The 22974-nt window shown below is 43.6% G+C and overlaps 1 protein-coding gene across 2 annotated transcripts in view; it reads right to left on the bottom strand.

Annotated features, from left to right (window-relative positions):
- The window catches only part of LOC126284995 (glucose dehydrogenase [FAD, quinone]-like), a 287504-nt gene extending 266454 nt beyond the window's left edge, over nt 1-21050 (bottom strand). For both annotated transcript variants that reach the window (XM_049984288.1, XM_049984289.1), the window contains exon 1: nt 20950-21050. The gene's annotated coding sequence lies outside the window, so the exon portion shown is untranslated. The remainder of the gene's footprint in view (nt 1-20949) is intronic.
- Between the last annotated feature and the right edge of the window lie 1924 nt (nt 21051-22974).

Genomic DNA, 22974 nt, shown 5'->3' on the forward strand with positions numbered 1-22974 from the left:
AACTTTAATCGACATTTTGTTTGCATTGTTGGTAGCATCTAAATCTGGAGATACACTACAGTGAACTGATGAAAAGAAAGCATCCTTGGCCAGAGTGAAAGCCGCTATTGCAGAGGCTCCATTGTTGGCTCATTCTCTTCCTGACACACCTGTCGCAGTTATGATGGAGGCATCATCAACTGCAGTTGTAGAAGTATTACAACAACGTGTTGGGTACTTCTAGCATTGTTGAGGAAAAAATTAACACCTCCACAAGGAGGTCAATGTAAGACCAGGAGCTCTGTGTGGGTTATGACTCAATCAAAAAGTTCAGCCACGTGCTTCAACATAGACATTTTATAGATCTCACAGTCCGTAAACCACTTTTGTCTGTTTTCCACCAGAAGCCATAGAAGGCATCACCCCGTCAATTGCGACATTTGGACTTCACTGTGCTATTTAATAGATGTAGCCAACATGTTGATGGTAAGAAGAGTGAACCAAGAGATGCCCTCTCGCACTGACGCCACCATAACCAGTGCCCAGGAAGGGGATAGCGAATTGAAGGCATGCCTCGAAACATTGCTAAGCTTACAGCTCTGATATTTTCGAATAACGAGATCAAATGTAGCGCTATACTGGAACGTATCAATGCCACAAGCGCCACCGTTCGTTACAGCAGATTTTCGTAAAGGTATTTCACCTCTTCATAGACTCGCTCACATAGGAGTAAGGGCTACTGTACAAGTTGTAAAGAAGGCATTTGTTTCACCAAACAATGAGGAGGATTGCAAGGTATTTGTTCGCTGGTACAACTCTTGTCAGAGCAACAAATAACTTGGCACCTTACAGCTCCACTCGATATTTTCATATCACCGTGTCAGTCTTTGAGCATGTCCACATCGACATCACTAAAACTTCACCACCACCAGAAGGGTGTCGGTACTGTCTGACAACAACTGACCGTTTCTCTCGTTGGCCTGAACTCTATCCTATGAAAGACGCGGTTGCAGTAACTACAGCCATGACCTCCTTTCGTTAGTGGACCTCACACTTCACTGCTCTTCTCCGCTTCATTACCGATCAGAGTAAACAATTCGAGTCATATCTCTTTAAAGCACTCTTATTGCTTTGTATGAACCGTATGCGAATCTGTGCCTTCCACCCCGCTGTTATTAGTATCGTGGAACGGCTCCATCGGCAGTTAAAGGCCTCACTTAGATGCTGTGTCACAGAACAGTGGACTCCGGACAGATTTCAAAGCAGCTGACAACGCAACGATTAATGGACTACTGGCAGAGTTCTTTATTAACACAACAGAAAGTTTTATTGGACCCTCGACGTCGCACAACCACCATTCCTTTCCTGCGACTTACAGTCCTGAAACGGGGTTTCGTTCGACATGATTCCATTCAAAAACCTCTCCAGCCACCATGTAATCGCCCATACACGGTATTGGTACGCCAAGACAAAACATTTCATGTTGGTATCAATTGGTCTTACGTCCCAATAGTCACTAACAGACTCAAGCCAGATGAGATTTACACCAATACAGAGGCTGCAGCTAACATCGAGACGTTACCTGCAGATTATTCCATAAAGACACTGGATACACCCAGTCTTCCACCGCCACAGCTTACGCCACCAAGTAAACCTCAAGTCACAACTCATTGTGCGCGCAGCGCACGTTTGACCCCAAATATATTTGACACTGGCCTGAGGGGTGTTGGGTATTGAATCGTCTGCAACATTTCATGTGTGCAGTGTTAACACTCTGATTCTTCACGCTGCTTCCGAAGTACAAACAAATAATAATTGTAAAAGCTCCTTGCTGTACTAGTTGTAATTAATCGCTTTTGTTGTGTTGAACATACAAATGGTATTTATGCACATGTTCATAAAGGTTTTATACACTGAAGTTTCCCGTGCGACTGCTACGGTCGCAGGTTCGAATCCTGCCTCGGGCATGGATGTGTGTGATGTCCTTAGGTTAGTTAGGTTTAAGTAGTTCTAAGTTCTAAGGGACTAATTACCACAGCAGTTGAGTCCCATAGTGCTCAGAGCCATTTGAGCCACTGAAGCTGCACTCCCTATAAGTGCAGCACAACAAACTGTACTAACAACGACGCATTTTGGAGAGATCTTTAATGCGGTGCATCTCTGAAACTCCATGTTTTTCATAATATGCAAATATAAATACGAAAATCACCTAATAGCATGTTTGCTTTGGAAGCACTGAAATCAAGGCGGCGGCTGTTCGATTTGCTTCTGACGGTAATCGGTGATAGAGGAAAGAAAATGTCATAGCTGAAACTGCGATCAGTGACGTCGCAGGAATTGGGTGTTTCCACCGATAACTTCGGTAGTGTCACTCGAATGGCGGCCAAATGACGTCACTTATGTTGCATGTGGCAACCAGACTTGTTGAATAAGAAGTCTGAAACCAATATTTCAAGATTCGATGGGTAGATCGAATATCTAATGAGCAGGTATTAAATCGAAATGGGATTAAAAAAATCGTGGTACAACTTGACTAAAAGAAGAGATCAATTGATAGGGCGCGTTTTTATGCGTAAAGGAATCGTAAATATGGTAATCAAGGGGAGTGTGAAGGGTAAGAAATGCAAGATAAGAGCAGAGCTCCAGTAAAGTAAGCAGGTTTAAGTGGATACAGGTTGGAGCAATTAAGCAATATCCCTAACACTGATTTGTTGCAGAATTCGTGAACGCATTCTCTGTTCGAATATCATAAATTTTCTTGAGACTGAGAAGCTTATGCCGACAAGTCAGCATCGTTTTACAAAGATCGCTCGTGTAAAACTCAGCTTGCCCTTTTCTCACATGATATACTGCAAGATACGGATGAAGGGCAACAGGCAGATTCCGTATTTTTAGATTTCCGGAAAGCCCCATTGCCAGCTGTTAAAGGAGCATATGGAATAGGTTCACAGATATGTGAGTGGCACAAAGGTTTCTTAAGTTAGAGAATCCAGTTTGTTGTCCTCGACTGCGAATGTTCAGCAGACACAAGGGTATCGCCAAGAGTGTCCCAGAAAGTGTCACAGGACCGCTGTTGTTCTCTGTATACATAAATAATTTGGCGGACAGGATGTGTAGCAATCTGCGGTTGTTTGCTGTTGATTTCCGGTGTACAAAAAAAATAGCTCTGAGCACTATGGAACTTAACTTCTGAGGTCATCAGTCCCCTAGAACTTAGAACTACTTAAACCTGACTAACCTAAGGACATCACACACATCCATGCCCGAGGCAGGATTCGAACCTGCGACCGCAGCTGCGGTGTACAATAATGTGTCAAAGTTGAGTGACTGTAGTAAGATACAAGATGAGTTAGACAAAATTTCTAGTTGGTGTGATGAATGGCAGCTAGAACTAAATGTAGAAAAATGTAATTTAATATGGATGAGTAGGAAAAAGAAACCCACAATGTTCGAATATAGCATTAGTAGTATTCTGCTTGACACAGTCACGTCGTAACGTTGCAAAACGATATGAAATAGAACGAGCGTGAGGACTGTGGTAGGGAAGGCGAGTGGTCGACGTCGGTTTATTGGGTGAATTCTAGGGAAGTGTAGTTCATCTGTAAAGGAGACCGCATATAGTACGCTAGTGCGGCCTATTGTTGAGTTCTCCTGGAGTGCTTAGGTTCCGTACCAGGTCAGATTAAAGGAAGACAATCGAAGAAATTCAGAGTTCGATTGCTAGATTTGTTACTGGTAGGTTCGAACAGTAAGCAAGTGTTGCGGAGATGCTTCCTTTTCAAGGAACACTATTGAGAAGATTAGAGCACCGGCACTTGAAGCTGACTGCAGAACGATTCTGTTGCTTACAACATACACTGCGTGTGAGTATCACGAATATATGAGAGATTAGGGCTCATACGAAGGCATATAGACATTCATTCTTCCGTCGTTCTATTTGCGAGTGGAACAGGGAAGGAAATGACTGGTAGTGCTACGGGGTACCCTCCGTCGCGCACCTTAAGGTGGATTGCGGAGTATCGATGTAGATGTGGATGTAGATGCAGAGATGAGACTAGCTCATCATTGCATCAAACCAGTCTTCGGACTGAAGACCTCGAAAGTAGCAACTGCCACCCTGCGGATGGCTGCGCACAAAAAGGTAGAGTAATGCAGCATATGTTAGCAGATTTGAAGCAAATTACTGTAGCACGCTAATATCTGTGAACCAATGTGCTGCCCTTTGTACTCTGTGTTCGATTCTAAGAAAATGTTCAGCCAGGAGACACAAATATGTAGTTTATACAATGTCACTGAATCAGCAGAAGGTCATACCCGTTTACAGTGTTCTTCAAATCAACAGCGTTCTTCTGAAGGCTGTTCATTTTTGGAACACAATCTCCGACCACCTTAGAGACAGATGTGATGACACTTTCTGCAGGATCTGACCATCATTTTGCAGGACGGTGCTCAAGCACATACAGTGCAAGCTGTTACTGATTTGTTTGACTGGCGAGGCTGCTAAGTGCTATCCACCTACGGCACTCCACTGACTTAAGCCCTCGTTTAGTTCAACTCGATTTCTAAACTGAAGGAAACACTTCACGGCATTCGCTTCAGAACTGCTACAGATTCGTCGGGCAATAGACCGCGCCACCCGAACTGTCAACACAATTGGTACTGCTAAGAGTATACTACGACTTCAGCATCGCTGGCAATGGGTTATACACAATGCTGGTGACTTCTTTGAAGGCCACTAAAACTTCTGCCACTATTAAAGTTCCAAACCTCGTAATTTTCTGGGTAGCCGCTGCGGTAGACCTGTGTGAAAAACATATGACACAACTAGCCTTCCATTCTCCGGTGCTAAATCATCCTAGAAGTTTCTCTGTTTTAAAAGTTCGATGCTTTGCTGCCACGATTAGCATTCGAGTTTATAAACGGCAGTTGTACGCAGCTTAATAATGCAGTGTCTTTTAGATGCAGGCAGCATCCGGCTGTGTGGCGAGTAATGGTATGCTTTGTTTGTTTTTGTGGCACAACGTCAAACGAGAGATAATGAATCAAGATATAAACAACCGTTACCAAGAAACAACAGAAGAAGATGACGCAGGTTTCCTCCGAAATTATGCGGAAGACGCAACAGTGCCGACACCGTTAGCTGCGCCATGCACGCGAGTAGAGTAATTACTAGTAGACGGCCAGACGCTTGTTCCAGTCTCTCCAATCTCAGCGAACAGCTGCTGCCCTATATTACTGCAGTAAGGAAGTAAGTGATTAATAGGCGCTCCTACAGGTGAATGTGTGTTTGTAAGTTCGAATAAAATGTTTCACTGGTTCAGTACCATGCGACATAGAATATACCACACATTTTGATGTGTTGCTAACTTCCGATGTCCAATATCAAGGATATGATAGACTATTGACGACTACATGTGCTACGAAACAGTTTCTTTCGCGCGTATGAGAATATTATTTCACACTGAGCGAATGTACTGAGGATTAGATTGTCGCCTTAAAAGTGTAGTTTATTGTTGGCAAGAAACTCGAGGGAACCAGTGTAAACTATGAGTTGAGGAAATCTGACTGACGAACATTTTCCGAAAATCAGACCTGTAGTAATATTTATCATGTTATCCCTTAAATGTCCTGCAACGACATCTGTGAAAAGTTCAGTAATTTTACAACTGCTTCGCGTGGTAAAACTTTACACAATGTGCATACTCATTAATGTCTTCACTTAATACCAATATTTCTCTTTTCTCAATAACTGTTACAGATTAGAGCTATGAAGCCGCGACTAAAAGGAAATGGGATACAATGATCGAGCACCTGCTGCTAAGCCACATATTTTTATAGTCAAAGCTAACCCTCACTTGAGGTGGAGCAAAGAGCGACGGTAACGGACAGTGAGTGAATGACTGGAAACAAGTGATTTGGAGTAATAAATCACGCTATGCCCTGTGGTAACCCGATGAAAGGATTTGAGTTTGACAGATGCCTAGGTAAAGTTACTTGCTACCATGTGTAGTGCCAACAGCAAAGTACTTAGAGATGGTGTTACAGTATGAGGGTGTTTCCCGCGTTAGGGTGTGTTTTCCTAATCGCGCTTACGAAAATGCTAAATGTGGAAGGATATGAACACATTTTACAAAGTTACAAACTGCGTACAGTGAAGGAATAGTTCGAAGACAATGATTGTTTATTTCAGCATATCAATGCACCGTGTCTCAAAGCAACTTCTGTGAGGCAATGGACTGTACACAATAAGATTCTTGAAATAGGTTGTCCTGACTTCAACCTAAACGAACACCATTTGGACGAGTTAGAATGTCGACTTCGGCCCAGAATCCAGTATCCAACACGACTACCTTCTCTGGTTTTGAAAAAAATTGTTCAAATGGCTCTGAGCACTATGGGACTTAACATCTTAGGTCATCAGTCCCCTAGAACTTAGAACAACTTAAACCTAACTAACCTAAGGACATCACACACATCCATGCTCGAGGCAGGATTCGAATCTGCGACCGTAGGAGTCTCGCGGTTCCGGGCTGCAGCCCCTAGAACCGCACGTCCACCACGATCGGCTTCTGGTTTTGACTTTTAAGGAAGAATGAGCTACCACTCCTTCACAAGTATTCAGACACCCCTTCGAAAGTGTACCAGCAGAGTTGCAGCCGTCATGAAGGTGGAGGATGGACACATCCCACATTAACGTGGACTAAAAGGTGTTCTTGTACCTTTGATTATATAGCAGGCTATTTTCAGTGACAATAAACATTATGATGAGTAAACAGAGATAATGTTCTTTATCAGCAATTATTATCATTAAAACTGCATGTAAATAGAAGAGCGCAGATAGACTGAAGGGACTTCTGATAAATTACACTAGTAAGCAAAACTTACGGTTGAAGGTAACTTTCGCGTGGTGTGTGATTGTCAAGTAACATAGCTCAATGAAACTTGGACTATACTTAGGAAGAAATGCTATTGTACAGTACAGCACAGATGGTAACTAAAATAAATACGCAATGAGACGAACACAGATGACACTTTTATTCAAAGTACAGACTCCTGCTCAAATCGGCATGATTTAGGTGCTCCCCTGGACATTATAAATGTGGGACATGGTTCTTCATAGAGTGTGTGATCCCCATGGACAGTAATGCATGCTCTGCAGCGTGCTTTCATGGTGACCCCATGATTGGTAAGGAGTGCATGTGGTAGTGTGTTCCATTCCTCCACCAGCGCGGTTGACAACTGTTGCTCGGTCGTTGTTGCATGGAGACGTGCTGAAATACACCTCTCCACTGCTTCCAACACATGCCCAGTGGGATGAGAGTCGGTGGTACTGGCAGGGCAGTTCTTTCGCCGAACATCCTTTCATTCCAAGAGCTTCTCGCCTGCGCTTTCCGATGCTGTCGCTCTCATTGTCACCCATAAAAACGAAGTCGAGGCCGAACGCACCCCTGAAAAGACGCACATGGGGAAGAGGTACAGTGTCACATTAAAGCTGACAGGTGAGAGTGCATCGTGTTCAAGGATCTGGAGGTCAGTACGCCCATGAAACATTATGGCTCCCACTACATAACACGTGGACCACTAAAATGGCCATGTTCGACAATGCTTCTAGGTGCATTACGTGTTCCCACCTCTTGCTATAAGACGACACGTCCATAATCACTATTCAGACTGATTCTGGAACACGTGTCGTTACTCCTCGTTGGTCCTGTCCCTATGCCCTTTGCCCCAGCGTAAACGATACCGCTAATATACTGCTACACTATGTGATCAAAAGTATCTGAACACCTGGTTGAAAATAACTTACAAGTTCGTGGCGCCTCCTTCCTTAATGCTGGAATTCAGTATGGTGTTGGCCCACCCTTAGCCTTGATGACAGCTTCCCCTCTCGTGGGCATACGTTCAGTCAGACGAAGGTTTCTTGGGGAATAGCAGCCCATTCTTCACTGAGTGCTGCACTGAGGAGAGGTATCGATGCGGTGAGGCCTGGCATGAAGTCGGCATCCCAAAACATCCCAAAGGTATTCTATAAGATTCAGGTCAGCACACTGTGCAGGCCAGTCCATTACAGGGATGTTATTGTCGTGTAACCACTCCACTACAGGTACCCTATCGTGTTGAAAAATGCAATCACTATCCTCGAATTGCTCTTCAACAGTGGGATGCAAGTAGGTCCTTAAAACATCAATGTAGGCCTGTGCTGTGATAGTTCAACGCAAAACAACAAGGGATGCAAGTCCCCTCCATGAAAAACACGACTACACCATAACACCACCGCTTCCGAATTTTACTGTTGGCACTACACACGCTGGCAGATGACGTTCACCGAGCACCCGCCATACCCACACCCTGCCATCAGATCGCCACATCGTGTACCGTGATTCGCCACTCCACACAACGTTTTTTCACTGTTCAATCGACCAATGTTTGCGCTCGTTACACCAAGCGAGGCGTCGTTTGGCATTTACTGGCGTGATGTGTGGCTTATGAGCAGCCGCTCGACCATGAAATCCAAGTTTTCCCACTTCCCGCCTAACTGTCATAGTACTTGCAGTGGATCCTGAATCACTTCGGAATTCCTGTGTGAGGGTCTGTATAGATGTCTGCCTACTACACATTACGACCCTCTTCAACTGTTGGCGGTCTCTGTCAGTCAACAGAAGAGGTCGGCCGTACGCTTTTGTAATGTATATGTCCCTTCACATTTCCACTTCGCTATCACATCGGAAACAGTGGACCTAGGGATGTTTAGGAGTGAGGAAATCTCACGTACAGACATATGACACAAGTGACAACCAATCACCTGACCACGTTCGGAGACCGTGAGTTCCGGGGGGCGCCCCATTCTGCTCTCTCACGATGTCTAATGACTACTGGTATCGCTGATATGGAGTACCTGGTAGTAGGTGGCATCACAATTCTCCTAATATGAAAAATGTATGGTTATGGGGTGTCCAGATACTCTTGATCACTTAGTGTATCAATGGAAGACAACATATTGGTCCATCAGTCATGTCACCCTATCACTGTGGAGCGTGAGATTCCGTGCCCTGCACTCCTGTTAAATGTGGCTAAAATGGCACCCGCATTGGGTCCCTTCTTGACTGCTGCACAATGTAGCGGTCATCTGCTACTGGAATTGACAGTCCATCTCCTGTCCTTTGAGCAGCACTGCCTCTGGTCCGGAACACTCCCCACTCACGACAAGGAATGTCGTCGGCAATACCAAACTCCTGCGCTGCACTCATCACACTTCGTCTTTTTTTTACAATTTCCCTATGATTTTTCCTCATTTGGGGTCTTCCTGATGTTGACTCTGAGTCTTGTTGCAATGAAGAATATCACCACATAGTGCCGTATCTGCTCGCTGATTAACACTCAATGTTTTTTGCCTTTCCTTCAAATGCCTCGTGACGCAGGTCTGTAATCAAGCTGACTCACGCCCTGTGATGTCAATCATTGTATGCACAACTGGGAGACTTTATTTATCTCGTCCTTAAGTTATGCAGGGCAGTGTATATTCTGCAAAACGTGAACCAGAGACTTCGGATATCTATTATTTTCCATTATGCTTCACATCCGCTTCCGGTTTACTTGATCAAAAACCTTTTCATAGTTGACGAAAGCGATATGCGTTCTTATGTTAAAGTCTCTTCTTTTTTCCAATACATGTTTGAGGCAGACATTATCTGTACGAGATCTATTTTTTCTAAATCCAAATTGTTCTTCCGATGATGCAGTGTGTGCCGAATGGCTTCAATAAACAAGTAGTTTTGAAAAGGTAGGACGATAATAGCAGAAGACCAGCAAGAAGTGAGAGTATGAAAGTGTTAATTATCTGAATTGTGCCGTGATCCTCACGTCAGCTTCCGAAAGGTTTGTTACAGTAACTGGTGTCAGCCTTATGTCTGTGTGGCGAGGTTACAAGTTTCACCCGTACCACCTGTCACTGACACAGGGGCTGCATACGGACGATTTTCTGTGAATGGGCCGTGAATAATATCATTCTAGACGTCTTACACAGTTTAACGTTCCTTGATGAATTCAAATTCATAAATTATGTTGCAGTGAACCGTCGTAGTTGTTGGGAGGGCATGGAAAAGAATAAAGACAGTGGTAACAGACGCAGCAGAGAAAACATTGGGCAAGAAAAAGAAACTGAAGCAACGGAAATGGCAGAGGGCAATGGAAAAAAGGAAAGAAGCCAGAAAAGAAGCAAAATGTGGAGAATGAGGACAGGTGAGGGACCATCAACACAGCGAGAAGAGAAACAGCAAGAGTTCTACGAACAGAGAAAAGGAAATATCTAGCTGGTCTTGGAATCTAAAGAAGTGGAAAGTAGGAACAGTGACTCAACGAAGCTTCTTCAGTATACAAAGAACAGTAAGGTTACCAAAGTGAAAACCTGTTAATAAAAGAAAAAAATCAAAACATGCTAACACAGCTTGAAGATATTCTAGGAAGATGGGAAGAGTATTTCTCAGAAATGCTAAATCACACTAACCTTCAACTAAGCAATGATCGAATACAGCATCACAGAACAGGAAGCGGTACACACCATTCAAAAGCTGAAAAACAACGAGGCTGCGGGCGAGGACCACGTGTCAGCAGAGATGTTAAGAGGGGTGGAAACAAACTATGCAAAGAAATTTATAACCTTATCAAAATAATCTGGAAAACTCAAACACTAGCCGAAGGTTGGAAAACTGCAATGATTTGCCCCACACGCAAGAAAGTAAACAAAATGGAATGTGAAAATTGCAGAGGAATCAGTTTGCTGAACATAACACACAAAGTTCTGTCAATGATCATTCTTGGCAAAATTAAGCCTTGCACAGGAAACATTATTCAAGAGTACTCGGCTGGATTTCGACCAAACGTTCTAAAAATGATATTACAATGAAATGAACACCCTCAGCTGCTTACAGGCGTTGACATACGTCAACGGGGACAGATGAAAATGTGTGCTCCGACCGGGACTCGAGCCCGGGATCTCCTGCTTACATGGCAGACGCTCTATCCATTAGTTTTTTTTTTCTGATGTCTCATGGCATCCGTTCAAGTTCGTTGTTGATTCTTTTACTCATTATTCTTATTACAGAGGCCACCCAGCTCTCTGACCGAACACGCTGAGCTACCGTGCCGGTGTCCATCTGAGCCACCGAGGACACAGAGGATAGCACGACTGTAGGGGTTTACCTATGGCACGCCTCCCGCGAAACCCACATTCTCAACGTATTGTCCCGCACTACATTCGTAGTGCCCCCGCCCATTATACTCATTACTCGCGGCGCGTTGCCGATTCCCGTAAGAGTTCGGGCACTGTTTGTGCATTCGCACAGAAGAAGAAGATGGTCAAGTGGCCGGTGAGCATTAACTATATATATACTAACATGGTATCTACAAATAATAATCCGTTTACTCTATGGCAGATCTTTGACAAATACTGGGAATTTAACAAAAACATCCACTGTCTGTTCACTTATTTCCAGAGAGCCTATGACATACCCACAGAAATAGCCTCTACAATACACTAAGAGACTTTAAGATACCCAATAAAATTATTAGGATGATAAAACTGTGCATGGATGGCTCACACGCAGTAGTGAAGTTCAGAGGATCTATATCCCCCGACTCCCCAATCATTAACAGGCTCAAGGCAGGGAGATGTTCTGTCACGTATTCTCTTCAAGCTTGCATTAGAGAAAATGGTTCGAGGGAGTAATTTACAGCTATAAAATGGTGTCTGATTCGAACGCAGTGAAGTAAATTCCTGGCACACGCAGATGATATAGTCTTAATCAGTGAAACAGAAGAAGAGCTGAAGGACATGTACAGATCTGTCAGGCACAGTGCCAGCAAAATGGGATTTTTGATAAACCAAGAAAAAACACAATATATGGAAACAGGTCGAGCCATAAACCTAAATCCACACTTTGAAATTGACCACCATTCTAGATACAGATAAGTTCATCAATATAAATACCTTGGATGGCACTACAGCTGTTAAAATATGACAACTCTGTACAAGGGGCGAATGAAAAGTCCATGCAAAGAGCGAGAGATGGCACCACTGGCGCATACAGAGGTCTGTTTAGTTAGTAGCCTCTTTGGAAAGAACGCACACCAAGTTTCAGCCATATTGGTCTATTTATTTGTGTTTGGCATTCGTGTGAATCAAGGAAGTCGAGTGATTGTCAAAAAATGGACGAAAAAGTATTTCGGGTGGTGATTAAACATTACTTTATGAAAAGCAAGATGCCTCAGGAGACTAAGGGGAAGCTTGATAAACATTACGGTTACTCTGCACCTTCGGTTAGAACAGTTTATAAGTGGTTTCAAAATTTTCGGAGTGGCCATATGGTCACAAATGATGCTCAACGTTCTGGACGCCCTGTGGAGGTTACGACTCCTGAAATCATTGATAAAATCGATGATATGGTGATGGATGACAGAAGAGTTAAGGTGTGTGAGATTGCTAGGTCTGTGGGCATCTCGAATGAACGGGTACATCATATTTTGCTTAAGCGTTTGGACATGAGAAAGCTATCCGCAAGATGGATTCCACGACTGCTCATGCTTGACCAAAACTGGAATCGTATGAAGTGTTGCAATGATGGTTTGCAGCTGTTCAGGAAGAATCCACAGGACTTTAAGCGTCGTTTCGTCACTGTGGATGAAACATGGATTCATTATTAAACTCCTGAGACCAAACAACAATCTAAGCAATGGGCTACCAGGGGAGAACCTGCACCAAATAAGGCGAAGACCATTCCTTTGGCCCGAAAGGTTATGGCGACTGTCTTTTGGGATTCACAAGGGATAATCCTTATCGACTATCTGGAAAAGGGTAAAACTGTTACAGGTGCATATTATTCATTGTTTCTGGACCGTGTGAAAACCGAGCTGCAAGAAAAACGCCGCAATTGGATCGCAAAAATGTCGTTTTCCATCACGACAATGCACCAGCACACACCTCAGCAGTTGTGGTCGCAAAATTAAAGGAAATAGGGTTCCAACTCGTTTCACATCCCCCCTGTTCTCCAGACTTGGCTCCCTTGAACTACTATTTGTTCCCCAATTTGAAGAAATGGCTGGCGGGACAAAGATTTTATTCAAACAAGGAGGTGACTGCGGCAACTAATAGCTGTTATGCGGACAATTCCTATTATTCGGAAGGGATCAACAAATTAGAATAACACTGGACGAAGTGTTTAAGTCTAAAAGGAGACTATGTCGAAAAATAAAAAAGGTTTACCCCAAACACGTAAGTAGTTTCTATCTTTGCACAGACTTTTCAAACACCACTCGTACATATCCGAGAGACTAGCCTCAGGATCAAGATGTCTGTACGCTCTAAGAAGCCCACTCGAAAGTAAAGCTTTGTCAGTCACCTCCAAGATGATCGTCTGACCAGTAATACTGTATGGTTCCGAAAGTTGGGCGCTTGCCAAGAAAGAAAGAGAAAAAATGAATGTTTTCGAAAGAAGTGGAGAATGGCATAGGGAGAGTTCGAAAGAACACTGAAATTTATCAGTTAACGAAGAAGCCCACTATCGTCCAGAAATTAAAAAGTAGAAGACTGCAATGGGATGGACATGTGGCTGGAATGGAAACCAACAGAATTCTTAAGAAGGCATTCGAAGGCACTGTCCAAGCAACAAGACCATTGGGTCGACCTCGCACGCGGTGGAAAGATGACATAGAGAAGGACGCTGCAGCATTAGGAATCCCCACAGGGTGGGGAGGGACAGCGAGAGATAGAAGAAGATGGAAACAGATCGTGGATGAAACGTGTGGTCTACAGGGCCTGTGGTCGCTGTAAAGAAGAAGGAGAAGGTTCGTAATACGCATAACTGGCTCATAGAAAATTCTATGGGGGTGCATCATGCCGAGCGTCATGCCCTTTAACGTGTGGTGTGGAATTATCAGTCCACGTAACTTTGCAGGTATCCTAACAGTGAGATTCATCGAACTATTATCGTCGACGATTTAGGTGCTGCCCTTGAAAACGGTAGTCAAGTCTTAGAGGCCGTATGTGGATGCACCACGACGGTCACCCAGACAATTCTGCACGTGATGCGTAACAACTGAACAACAGATTTCCTGGGAAATGGTTAGAATGCTGTGATTATCAGAAATTGTTCGTCTAGTTGCCCGGTTTAACACCAGTAATTTTCTTTTTGTGCGGGTATCGAAAGAATCATGTTCATAAAACACTTGAACCACAACCTCATATGACTCTAAACAATGCATCGGCGAAGTTCATCGTTCCTTGACAACAGTAGATCACTTAGAAGGAACTGAGTTGTGATTCAGGAAAACGTGAACTCATTTGAGCATCTCACTTAAATGAACATTCCGCCACCAGAACATCCATCTGAACACATCCAGATATCTAAAGTACACTCCTGGAAATTGAAATAAGAACACCGTGAATTCATTGTCCCAGGAAGGGGAAACTTTATTGACACATTCCTGGGGTCAGATACATCACATGATCACACTGACAGAACCACAGGCACATAGACACAGGCAACAGAGCATGCACAATGTCGGCACTAGTACAGTGTATATCCACCTTTCACAGCAATGCAGGCTGCTATTCTCCCATGGAGACGATCGTAGAGATGCTGGATGTAGTCCTGTGGAACGGCTTGCCATGCCATTTCCACCTGGCGCCTCAGTTGGACCAGCGTTCGTGCTGGACGTGAAGACCGCGTGAGACGACGCTTCATCCAGTCCCAAACATGCTCAATGGGGGACAGATCCGGAGATCTTGCTGGCCAGGGTAGTTGACTTACACCTTCTAGAGCACGTTGGGTGGCACGAGATACATGCGGACGTGCATTGCCCTGTTGGAACAGCAAGTTCCCTTGCCGGTCTAGGAATGGTAGAACGATGGGTTCGATGACGGTTTGATTGTACCATGCACTATTCAGTGTCCCCTTGACGATCACCAGAGGTGTACGGCCAGTGTAGGAGATCGCTCCCCACACCATGATGCCGGGTGTTGGCCCTGTGTGCCTCGGTCGTATGCAGTCCTGATTGTGGCGCTCACCTGCACGGTGCCAAACACGCATACGACCATCATTGGCACCAAGGCAGAAGCGACTCTCATTGCTGAAGACGACACGTCTGCATTCGTCCCTCCATTCACGCCTGTCGCGACACCACTGGATGCGGGCTGCACGATGTTGGGGCGTGAGCGGAAGACGGCCTAACGGTGTGCGGGACCGTAGCCCAGCTTCATGGAGACGGTTGCGAATGGTCCTCGCCGATACCCCAGGAGCAACAGTGTCCCTAATTTGCTGGGAAGTGGCGGTGCGGTCCCCTACAGCACTGCGTAGGATCCTACGGTCTTGGCGTGCATCCGTGCGTCGCTGCGGTCCGGTCCCAGGTCGACGGGCACGTGCACCTTCCGCCGACCACTGGCGACAACATCGATGTACTGTGGAGACCTCACGCCCCACGTGTTGAGCAATTCGGCGGTACGTCCACCCTGCCTCCCGCATGCCCAGTATACGCCCTCGCTCGAAGTCCGTCAACTGCACATACGGTTCACGTCCACGCTGTCGCGGCATGCTACCAGTGTTAAAGACTGCGATGGAGCTCCGTATGCCACGGCAAACTGGCTGACACTGACGGCGGCGGTGCACAAATGCTGCGCAGCTAGAGCCATTCGACGGCAACACCGCGGTTCCTGGTGTGTCCGCTGTGCCGTGCGTGTGATCATTGCTTGTACAGCCCTCTCGCAGTGTCCGGAGCAAGTATGGTGGGTCTGACACACCGGTGCCAATGTGTTCTTTTTTCCATTTCCAGGAGTGTATAAAGTAAATTGTATGGGATACAATTTAATGCTTTTGCACAGAGAATAAACTAGGAATGAAGATAACGCACAGAACAGACAGTATGTAAGATATACGACATTCAGGAGTAAACGAAAATTTAGTGTAAGAAACCGTGAAAATATAAACAAAAGTGAAACTAACTATTCCACATTCAGTATGTATCAACGCGCTACAGTAGATACAAGCACTAATCTTTTCATTCTTCATATAGCCGAAAAAGGAAACTACGTGAGCAACTCAGATAAAAAAGAAATGTACTCACATTCGACAAAAAAAAAAAAAAACCAACAAACATCCTAAACGAACAAAGAGAACTCAGAATTAAAAAAAACATATTGAGAACTTTGGCAAAATTCTTATCTGTGATACATAATTAAAAGAAAAAGAAAATCCTGAACTTTATGTATTTTGTCAATCGGTTTTCATCATAGATAAAAATTTAAAAGCAGATCATATGTCTAACACATAAATCGATAATCTAACAGCTATGCACAAATATTAAAAAAAGCAAACGTATTTCATTTTGAAAAACAGCTTTTACAGTTTTCTTCAGTAAATAAAAAATGCTGAGTGGTAAGGTGGTACCATGCAAGTGGGCCCGGCTTTGATTCCCGGCCGGGTTGGAGATTTTGTCCGCTCGGGGACTGAGTGTTGGGTTGTTCTCATCGTCATTGCATCCTCATCACCGGCGCGCAAGACACCGAACGTGGCGTCAATTGAAGAAATAAGACTTGCACTCGACGGCCGAACTTCCCGGATGGGGCCTCTCGGCTAACGATTCAATACGTTTATTTCCATTTATATATATACTGTATTTATATATTATCTTGAATCAACAAATGGCTCTAGGGCTCTTGTTATTACACGTTCTGATTTTCTACAAAGTGATACCGAAATGATCCGTTTGTCAGTTTGGCTGGGCAGGGTGTGAGTTCGGGTTGCGAAGGTGGGTTTTTTTTGTGATTGGGGGGTGGGGAATGGGTATTCAAGAATTGGTCGCACGAGCTTTCGTGAGCTCTCTCTTCTCTTCACAAGCGCTACCGCGTTGTCCTGTGTTATCGATCGATACTACGGAAGCAGGTGTATACCGTGTCATCGTATATGGGCGGAAATTATATTGTAAGTTTTTGATAAAATATTAAGTAGTAATTCAACGAGTATCTCGAGCTGCGTTTACGTGAAGTCACAGATGAGGATAAATGTGTACCATACTTCTTTTCGATTCCAGCATTGCACAGAAGCGCACGCAATTGGCCTACAGTCGCCACAGTATGCGATCCGTCTTACTCAATTAAAACATCTTCGCTAGTATGAAAATTAAATATATTGTAAAATGTAGTGGCGTTCATTTACTTACGGCGTCTCTTCGTATGGTTCTTCTTAATGGAGATGACCGCACAGCAAGGCGGAAATTACCGTTCTACAGAAGCTGTTGTAGCTACCGCGCAGCTTAATGTCAAATTCTACAGTGCCATTGTGAATTTCTGACAACTTTTCTAACACAGCGACAGGGAAGTTAGGTTTCCTTACGTAATACTTGTACGGTGTAAACAAAGATACAAACTGCAAATAGTCTGAGAAGTCAAATATTTCCCCTAACTGTTGCCCAATGTTCTTTGTAAAGCAGATTTATTGAAACTGTAGGGTCATTGGTAAATGGCTTAAAAGACAACAGAAGACCTGGCGACAACAGCGAATCAGACGAATCAGACTTGTAAAGGAACGTAATAATACTTATGAAAACAGTACTGGCATACAAGATGAAAATATCAGATTGAAAATCGACAACAACAGCTATCCAAAGAAAATATTTACAGAAGTCTAAATTAGTGAGCAATAAGAATTTAGGACCTCTTAACAGGTTTAACGCTGAGGCATAAGTCATGAATAAATACCACACTCCGAATGTATGCATTAATAGGTACATGTAAAAATATGAGGAAAGATCTTAATATCGGAATGCCTTGCATCTGCTGCATTTTATGGAAGTGGAACATTGAAATCAAGGCAATTAGATTAAGTGAAGGAGGCCAAAAACAAAAGCAAAAAAAAAAAAACTTACAACCTGCCAAGGGAGTGGCCTTATGACTTTAGAAGTGACGATACTGAATGGCAACTAGATGTTAATACAATGACCAATGAACTACACAACGACAAGAAGCAATTGTTCTCAGACTGCATGACACAATACGTACCCTGTGGCAACCATACTTTCATAAACCCGAAGAAAGACGAGACGTCGTTGACCACAGACAAGATGAAGTATTAAACATGTGATTTTGGGTGTTGAGCTGAAATGTTGATTTCATTTTTCTACTGCCAACATGTCGTGTGATTCAGCTGCAAGCTATAGTATCAAACTCGCTACCTGGGCTTCAATCACTTTTTGTAACTATTGTTGGGGTTAGGCATATTTTTTCAAGTTCCTGGCCCGCCGCCCGCTGCTTCCGTTGATGTTTATTTGTATTTCAGAGTCTCAGAGACGCACTATTATTATGCACTGCGCATGTTGTCAGCGTTTACCAGCCACGGTTCATGTTGTGATCGGCGAGACCATATTAAATTGGGATCCGCCATAAAGCTATAGTTTGGTCCGCATGCGGGCCCTCTGAGCAACTATAGTGCGCATCATTTACGACAGCGGCCGAGTTTAGGTTCGTTCTGCGTATCCGACGTCACAAAACACAGTCAGCCAATGAACAGAGAACGACATCGCCAGAGCTCGACTGCAGTGCAGAGCACGGACGAGTGGCTTCACTTTAGAAACGTTCAGTCATAAATAAAGTAATTGAACAAAAGCAATGTCTTGATAGCAGACTTTCTTTTATAGAAAGTTTGGAAAAAGCATCCTTTATACCAACTGCTTCATATTCTGTTAATTAATTAAACGAAACAAGCAATAAGCCTCCTATTCCAGGCGATAGCAAGGAAAGGTGTTTGTATCATTCTCACGAACCGCTTTTTTGCAATAAAGAACAGCAGTAATTGTTTATTTCCTACTGTACTTCGACGAAACGTGAGTAATTCATTGTCATACCAGCAGTGTTTGTCGGTATTTTGTGTGATATTTTAGAGTCCTTCAGTTACATTATTGAATGACAACGTGCATTAGGGTAATAGTTAAGGTGTTTGGCTGCTGAACGAAAGCTTGTGGGTAAAACCTATTTGGGTGCTTCATATTTCTTTATTTAGAAACAATAACGAAGTGTGTTACTTAATGAAATTTATTCGTTTGAATGTAATTTTCTGAAATTTCTAGTGCTTTGTCGCTTCATTATAATCATAATAAGTTTTCGGTTTTTCTAATTGTGTCCTCCAATATTAGTTTCCACAGCAATTAAAAACAATGAAAAGGCACACATACAATATTCATGTTATTTGTTTTGTTTGTATATCTTCTCTTCCGCAGTCGCTGTTTTTCTATTCATATTGAGATATATTCTTTTGTGACAATATTAAAAGTATTATTTAGAGCAGAATTTCGGCTTGTACGTTGCCGAGCTACTTGATTGTCTGACGCATTTCTTTGATTCGCTGCTTTGGCAACATCATAATATTCAACGTTTTCGTCGACTGATCTATGTTTTGGCAAGTATTTGTCTGTCCGTTGTGACAAACACAAATTGTTTGCGCACTGCGCCTCACTGACAATATATTTTAGTTTTTATGTTTTATTACGTCCACAATTCAGTTTTGTGTACTTCGCCAACTTTGTTTTAATTAGAACTTTTTAGAAAAAGCGAAATGACTCTGGTATAAATGAAACTTTTATTACAGTTGCGAAAGACGGAATATTTCTGAATATTACATACGACACCTATCTGGTACTTAAATTAAATGAGATATTGTCATACAGTAAATTTTATATGATGGTTCAAATGGCTCTGAGCACTATGGGACTTAACATCTGAGGTCATCAGTCCCCTAGAACTTAGAACTACTTAAACCTAACTAAACCAAGGACATCACACACATCCATGCCCGAGGCAGGATTCGAACCTGCGACCGTAGCGGTCGCGCGGTTCCAGAGTGAAGCGCCTAGAACCGCTCGGCCATTCCGTCCGGCAAATTTTATATGAAATTTAGATATCTTGCCCACATTTCATTCTCAATATTGTGGCAACTAAAATCGGCCATACGGAAAGTATACGCTATCGACTTTTACCTCTGCAAACTCTGCAAAATTTCGTGCAATGGTTTACTACATTTAATGCTACACAATAACTGCGTTGAACATCGAAACAAAATTAAGTCATTTATGGGGGAAGGTATCAGTCAAGAAGATGTGTAAAAATCAAATTTTTGGGCCAAATAGTTTTTGTGAAATCGAATGATAAGGGTGTCAAAGCAGTCGGAACTATACGTGTCAGCACAGGCGAGCAGTGCAGTGGTGACAAAATGGTTCAAATGGCTCTGAGCACTATGGGACAACATCTAAGGTCATCAGTCCCCTAGAACTTAGAACTACTTAAACCTAACTAACCTAAGGACATCACAGAACACCCAGTCATCACGAGGCAGAGAAGCAGTGATGACAAAATCGCGCACAGCGCGGAAAGCGGGGAACACGTCTCTGTAGCAGCGAAAGGGTTAATGCGACGCTGGTGGCTTTACTTCATAAACTGCGCGCTCCCCCTCAACGTAAGTTTGCTAACTATACTATACTATGGCGCTGCTTCTGTTGGTGCGTGCGTCGTTTGCAACTGGCAATGCAGCTATCTCCCGCGTCTGGGCGGGCATGTGCGAGCCGCCTAGATAATAGAATTGAACTACAGTGTACGGACACATTCACGAACGTCGCAGTGCGCATGCGCAGCGCTGGTATAGTCGTAGCGCATGAAACGCGAAGCGGACGCCGTAGTACTCGACAAGGTTGATTACAGCATTGTGACGCTTACCTGTAGTGCTAAAAGGGAAAAACCCGAAGTTACACGATGGGAGGAAAGACAAAGGAAACAGCTGTGACATTACGTTGTATTATTCTCGTAGGTATGCTCAAGTCGAATGCACGCCATTGGAAGAGCGTTATAGTCAACATGTCGTGTCCCGCGTCTTGGAAGCTACCGGTAGGGCCGCACGTGAAGCGGCGGCAGGGGGCGTAATGGTGCGTCACACTTACCTGCAGCTGATTCTGCAACTTAGAACTGCAGTCTATCTGTCTATACTGCTTCTAGCAGGACCATGGCGGCGACGTCAGCTGGCGGTGACGCGATCTCGGGAACTGTCTTTCGCTGGTCGCCGCACTCTGGTCGTCTAACGGGAGGCCCGGCTTCGCTAACGGTAACCCACGCCTCACGCCTCCCGCACTGGTTTCACTTGCGCGGGCAACAGTCGTACGTAACAATTCGCACCAGTCCCTAATGAGCTTGCATTTCCACTGAGGGGACACGACACAGTGCGCTGGAAACTACTCGTCGCCGCAGTTCTACATCATCAATCACGTTTACAGTGGAACGATACGACAGTTGGTGAAATACCTTGCCAATGTGAAAAATTGTTGGCCTGTCACGAAGTTTCCGTTGTTGCTAGTCACTTACATTAATGAATTGGCAGACTGTATCGATAGTAAAATCAAACTTTATGCAGATGATGCAGGTATATACAATCTGGAAAAAAAGCTTCATAGGTATTTAGCGCGAGGAGAAATCCTTGGGTGACAGAAGAAATATTTAATTTAAATGATGAAAGGAGCAAATATAAAAACGCAGTAAATGAAGCAGGCAAAAAGGAATACAAGCGTCTCAAAAATGAGATCGACAGGAAGTGCAAAATGGCTAAGCAGGCATGGCTAGGGGACACATGTGAGGGTGTAGAGGCTTATCCCACTAGGGGTAAGATAGATACTGCCTAAACGAAAATTAAAGAGACCTTTGGAGAAAAGAGAACGACTTGTATGAATATCAAGAGCTCAGATGGAAACCCAGTTCTAAACAAACAAGGGAAAGCAGAAATGAGGTATATAGAGGGACTATACAAGGGCGATGTACTTGAGGGCAATGTTATAGAAAGAGAAGAGGATATAGATGAAGATGAAATGGGAGATATGATACTGCGTGAAGAATTTGATAGAGCACTGAAAGACCTAAGTCGAAACAAGGTACCAGGAGTAGATAACATTCCATTAGAACTACTGACAGCCTTGAGAGAGCCAGTCCTGACAGAAATCTACCACCTGGTGAGCAAAATGTATGAAACAGGCGAAATATCCTCAGACTTCAAGAAGAATATAATAATGACAATCCCAAAGAAAGCTGGCGTTGACAGATGTGAAAATTACCGAACTATCAGTTTAATAAGTCACGGCTGCAAAATACTAACGCGAATTCTTTACAGACGAATGGAAAAACTGGTAGAAGCCAACCTCGAGGAAGATCAGTTTGGATTCCGTAGAAATATGGGAACACGTGAGGCAATAATGACAATACGACTTATCTTAGAAGCTAGATTAAGAAAAGCCAAACCTACGTTTCTAGCATTTGTAGACTTGGAGAAAGCTTTTGACAATATAGACTGGAATACTCTCTTTCAAATTCTGAAGGTGGCAGGGATAAAATACAGGGAGCGAAAGAGTATTTACAATTTGTACAGAAACCAGATGGAAGTTATAAGAGTCGAGGGACATGAAAGGGAAGCATTGGTTGTGAAGGGAGTGAGACAGGGTTGTAGCCTCTCCCCAATGTTATTCAATCTGTATATTGAGCAAGCAGTAAAGGAAACAAAAGAAAAATTCGGAGTAGGTATTAAAATCCATGGAGAAGAAATAAAAACTTTAAGGTTCGTCGATGACATCGTAATTTTGTCAGAGACACGGCTGATTGATGTAGTGAAGTATTTTGTCGTGGCAGTATTGGGTCAAGTGCACACTGCATGCGTTTAGTTTCAACTGAAATGTTTAAGATCGATCTTGCAGTGACCGAGTGATACGTGTACGTATATAACATCGTATTATAGCGAGCTTGTCAAATGCAGCAGGCTAAAAATCAGCCCCGTGAGTGTCTTTTCAATGACAAATGACTACAAGAAACATACTTGTCGGGGTGTCTTTCGAAACAATGTGAGTGTACTGGATGTTGTAAAACATGCCGCGTTAGATTTATAGTGAAATACGACTCAGTAAAAGCAATTAAGAATCCAAATCACGTGG

This window comes from Schistocerca gregaria, chromosome 8, assembly GCF_023897955.1.
Source record: "Schistocerca gregaria isolate iqSchGreg1 chromosome 8, iqSchGreg1.2, whole genome shotgun sequence".
Classification (NCBI taxonomy): Eukaryota; Metazoa; Arthropoda; class Insecta; order Orthoptera; family Acrididae; genus Schistocerca; species Schistocerca gregaria.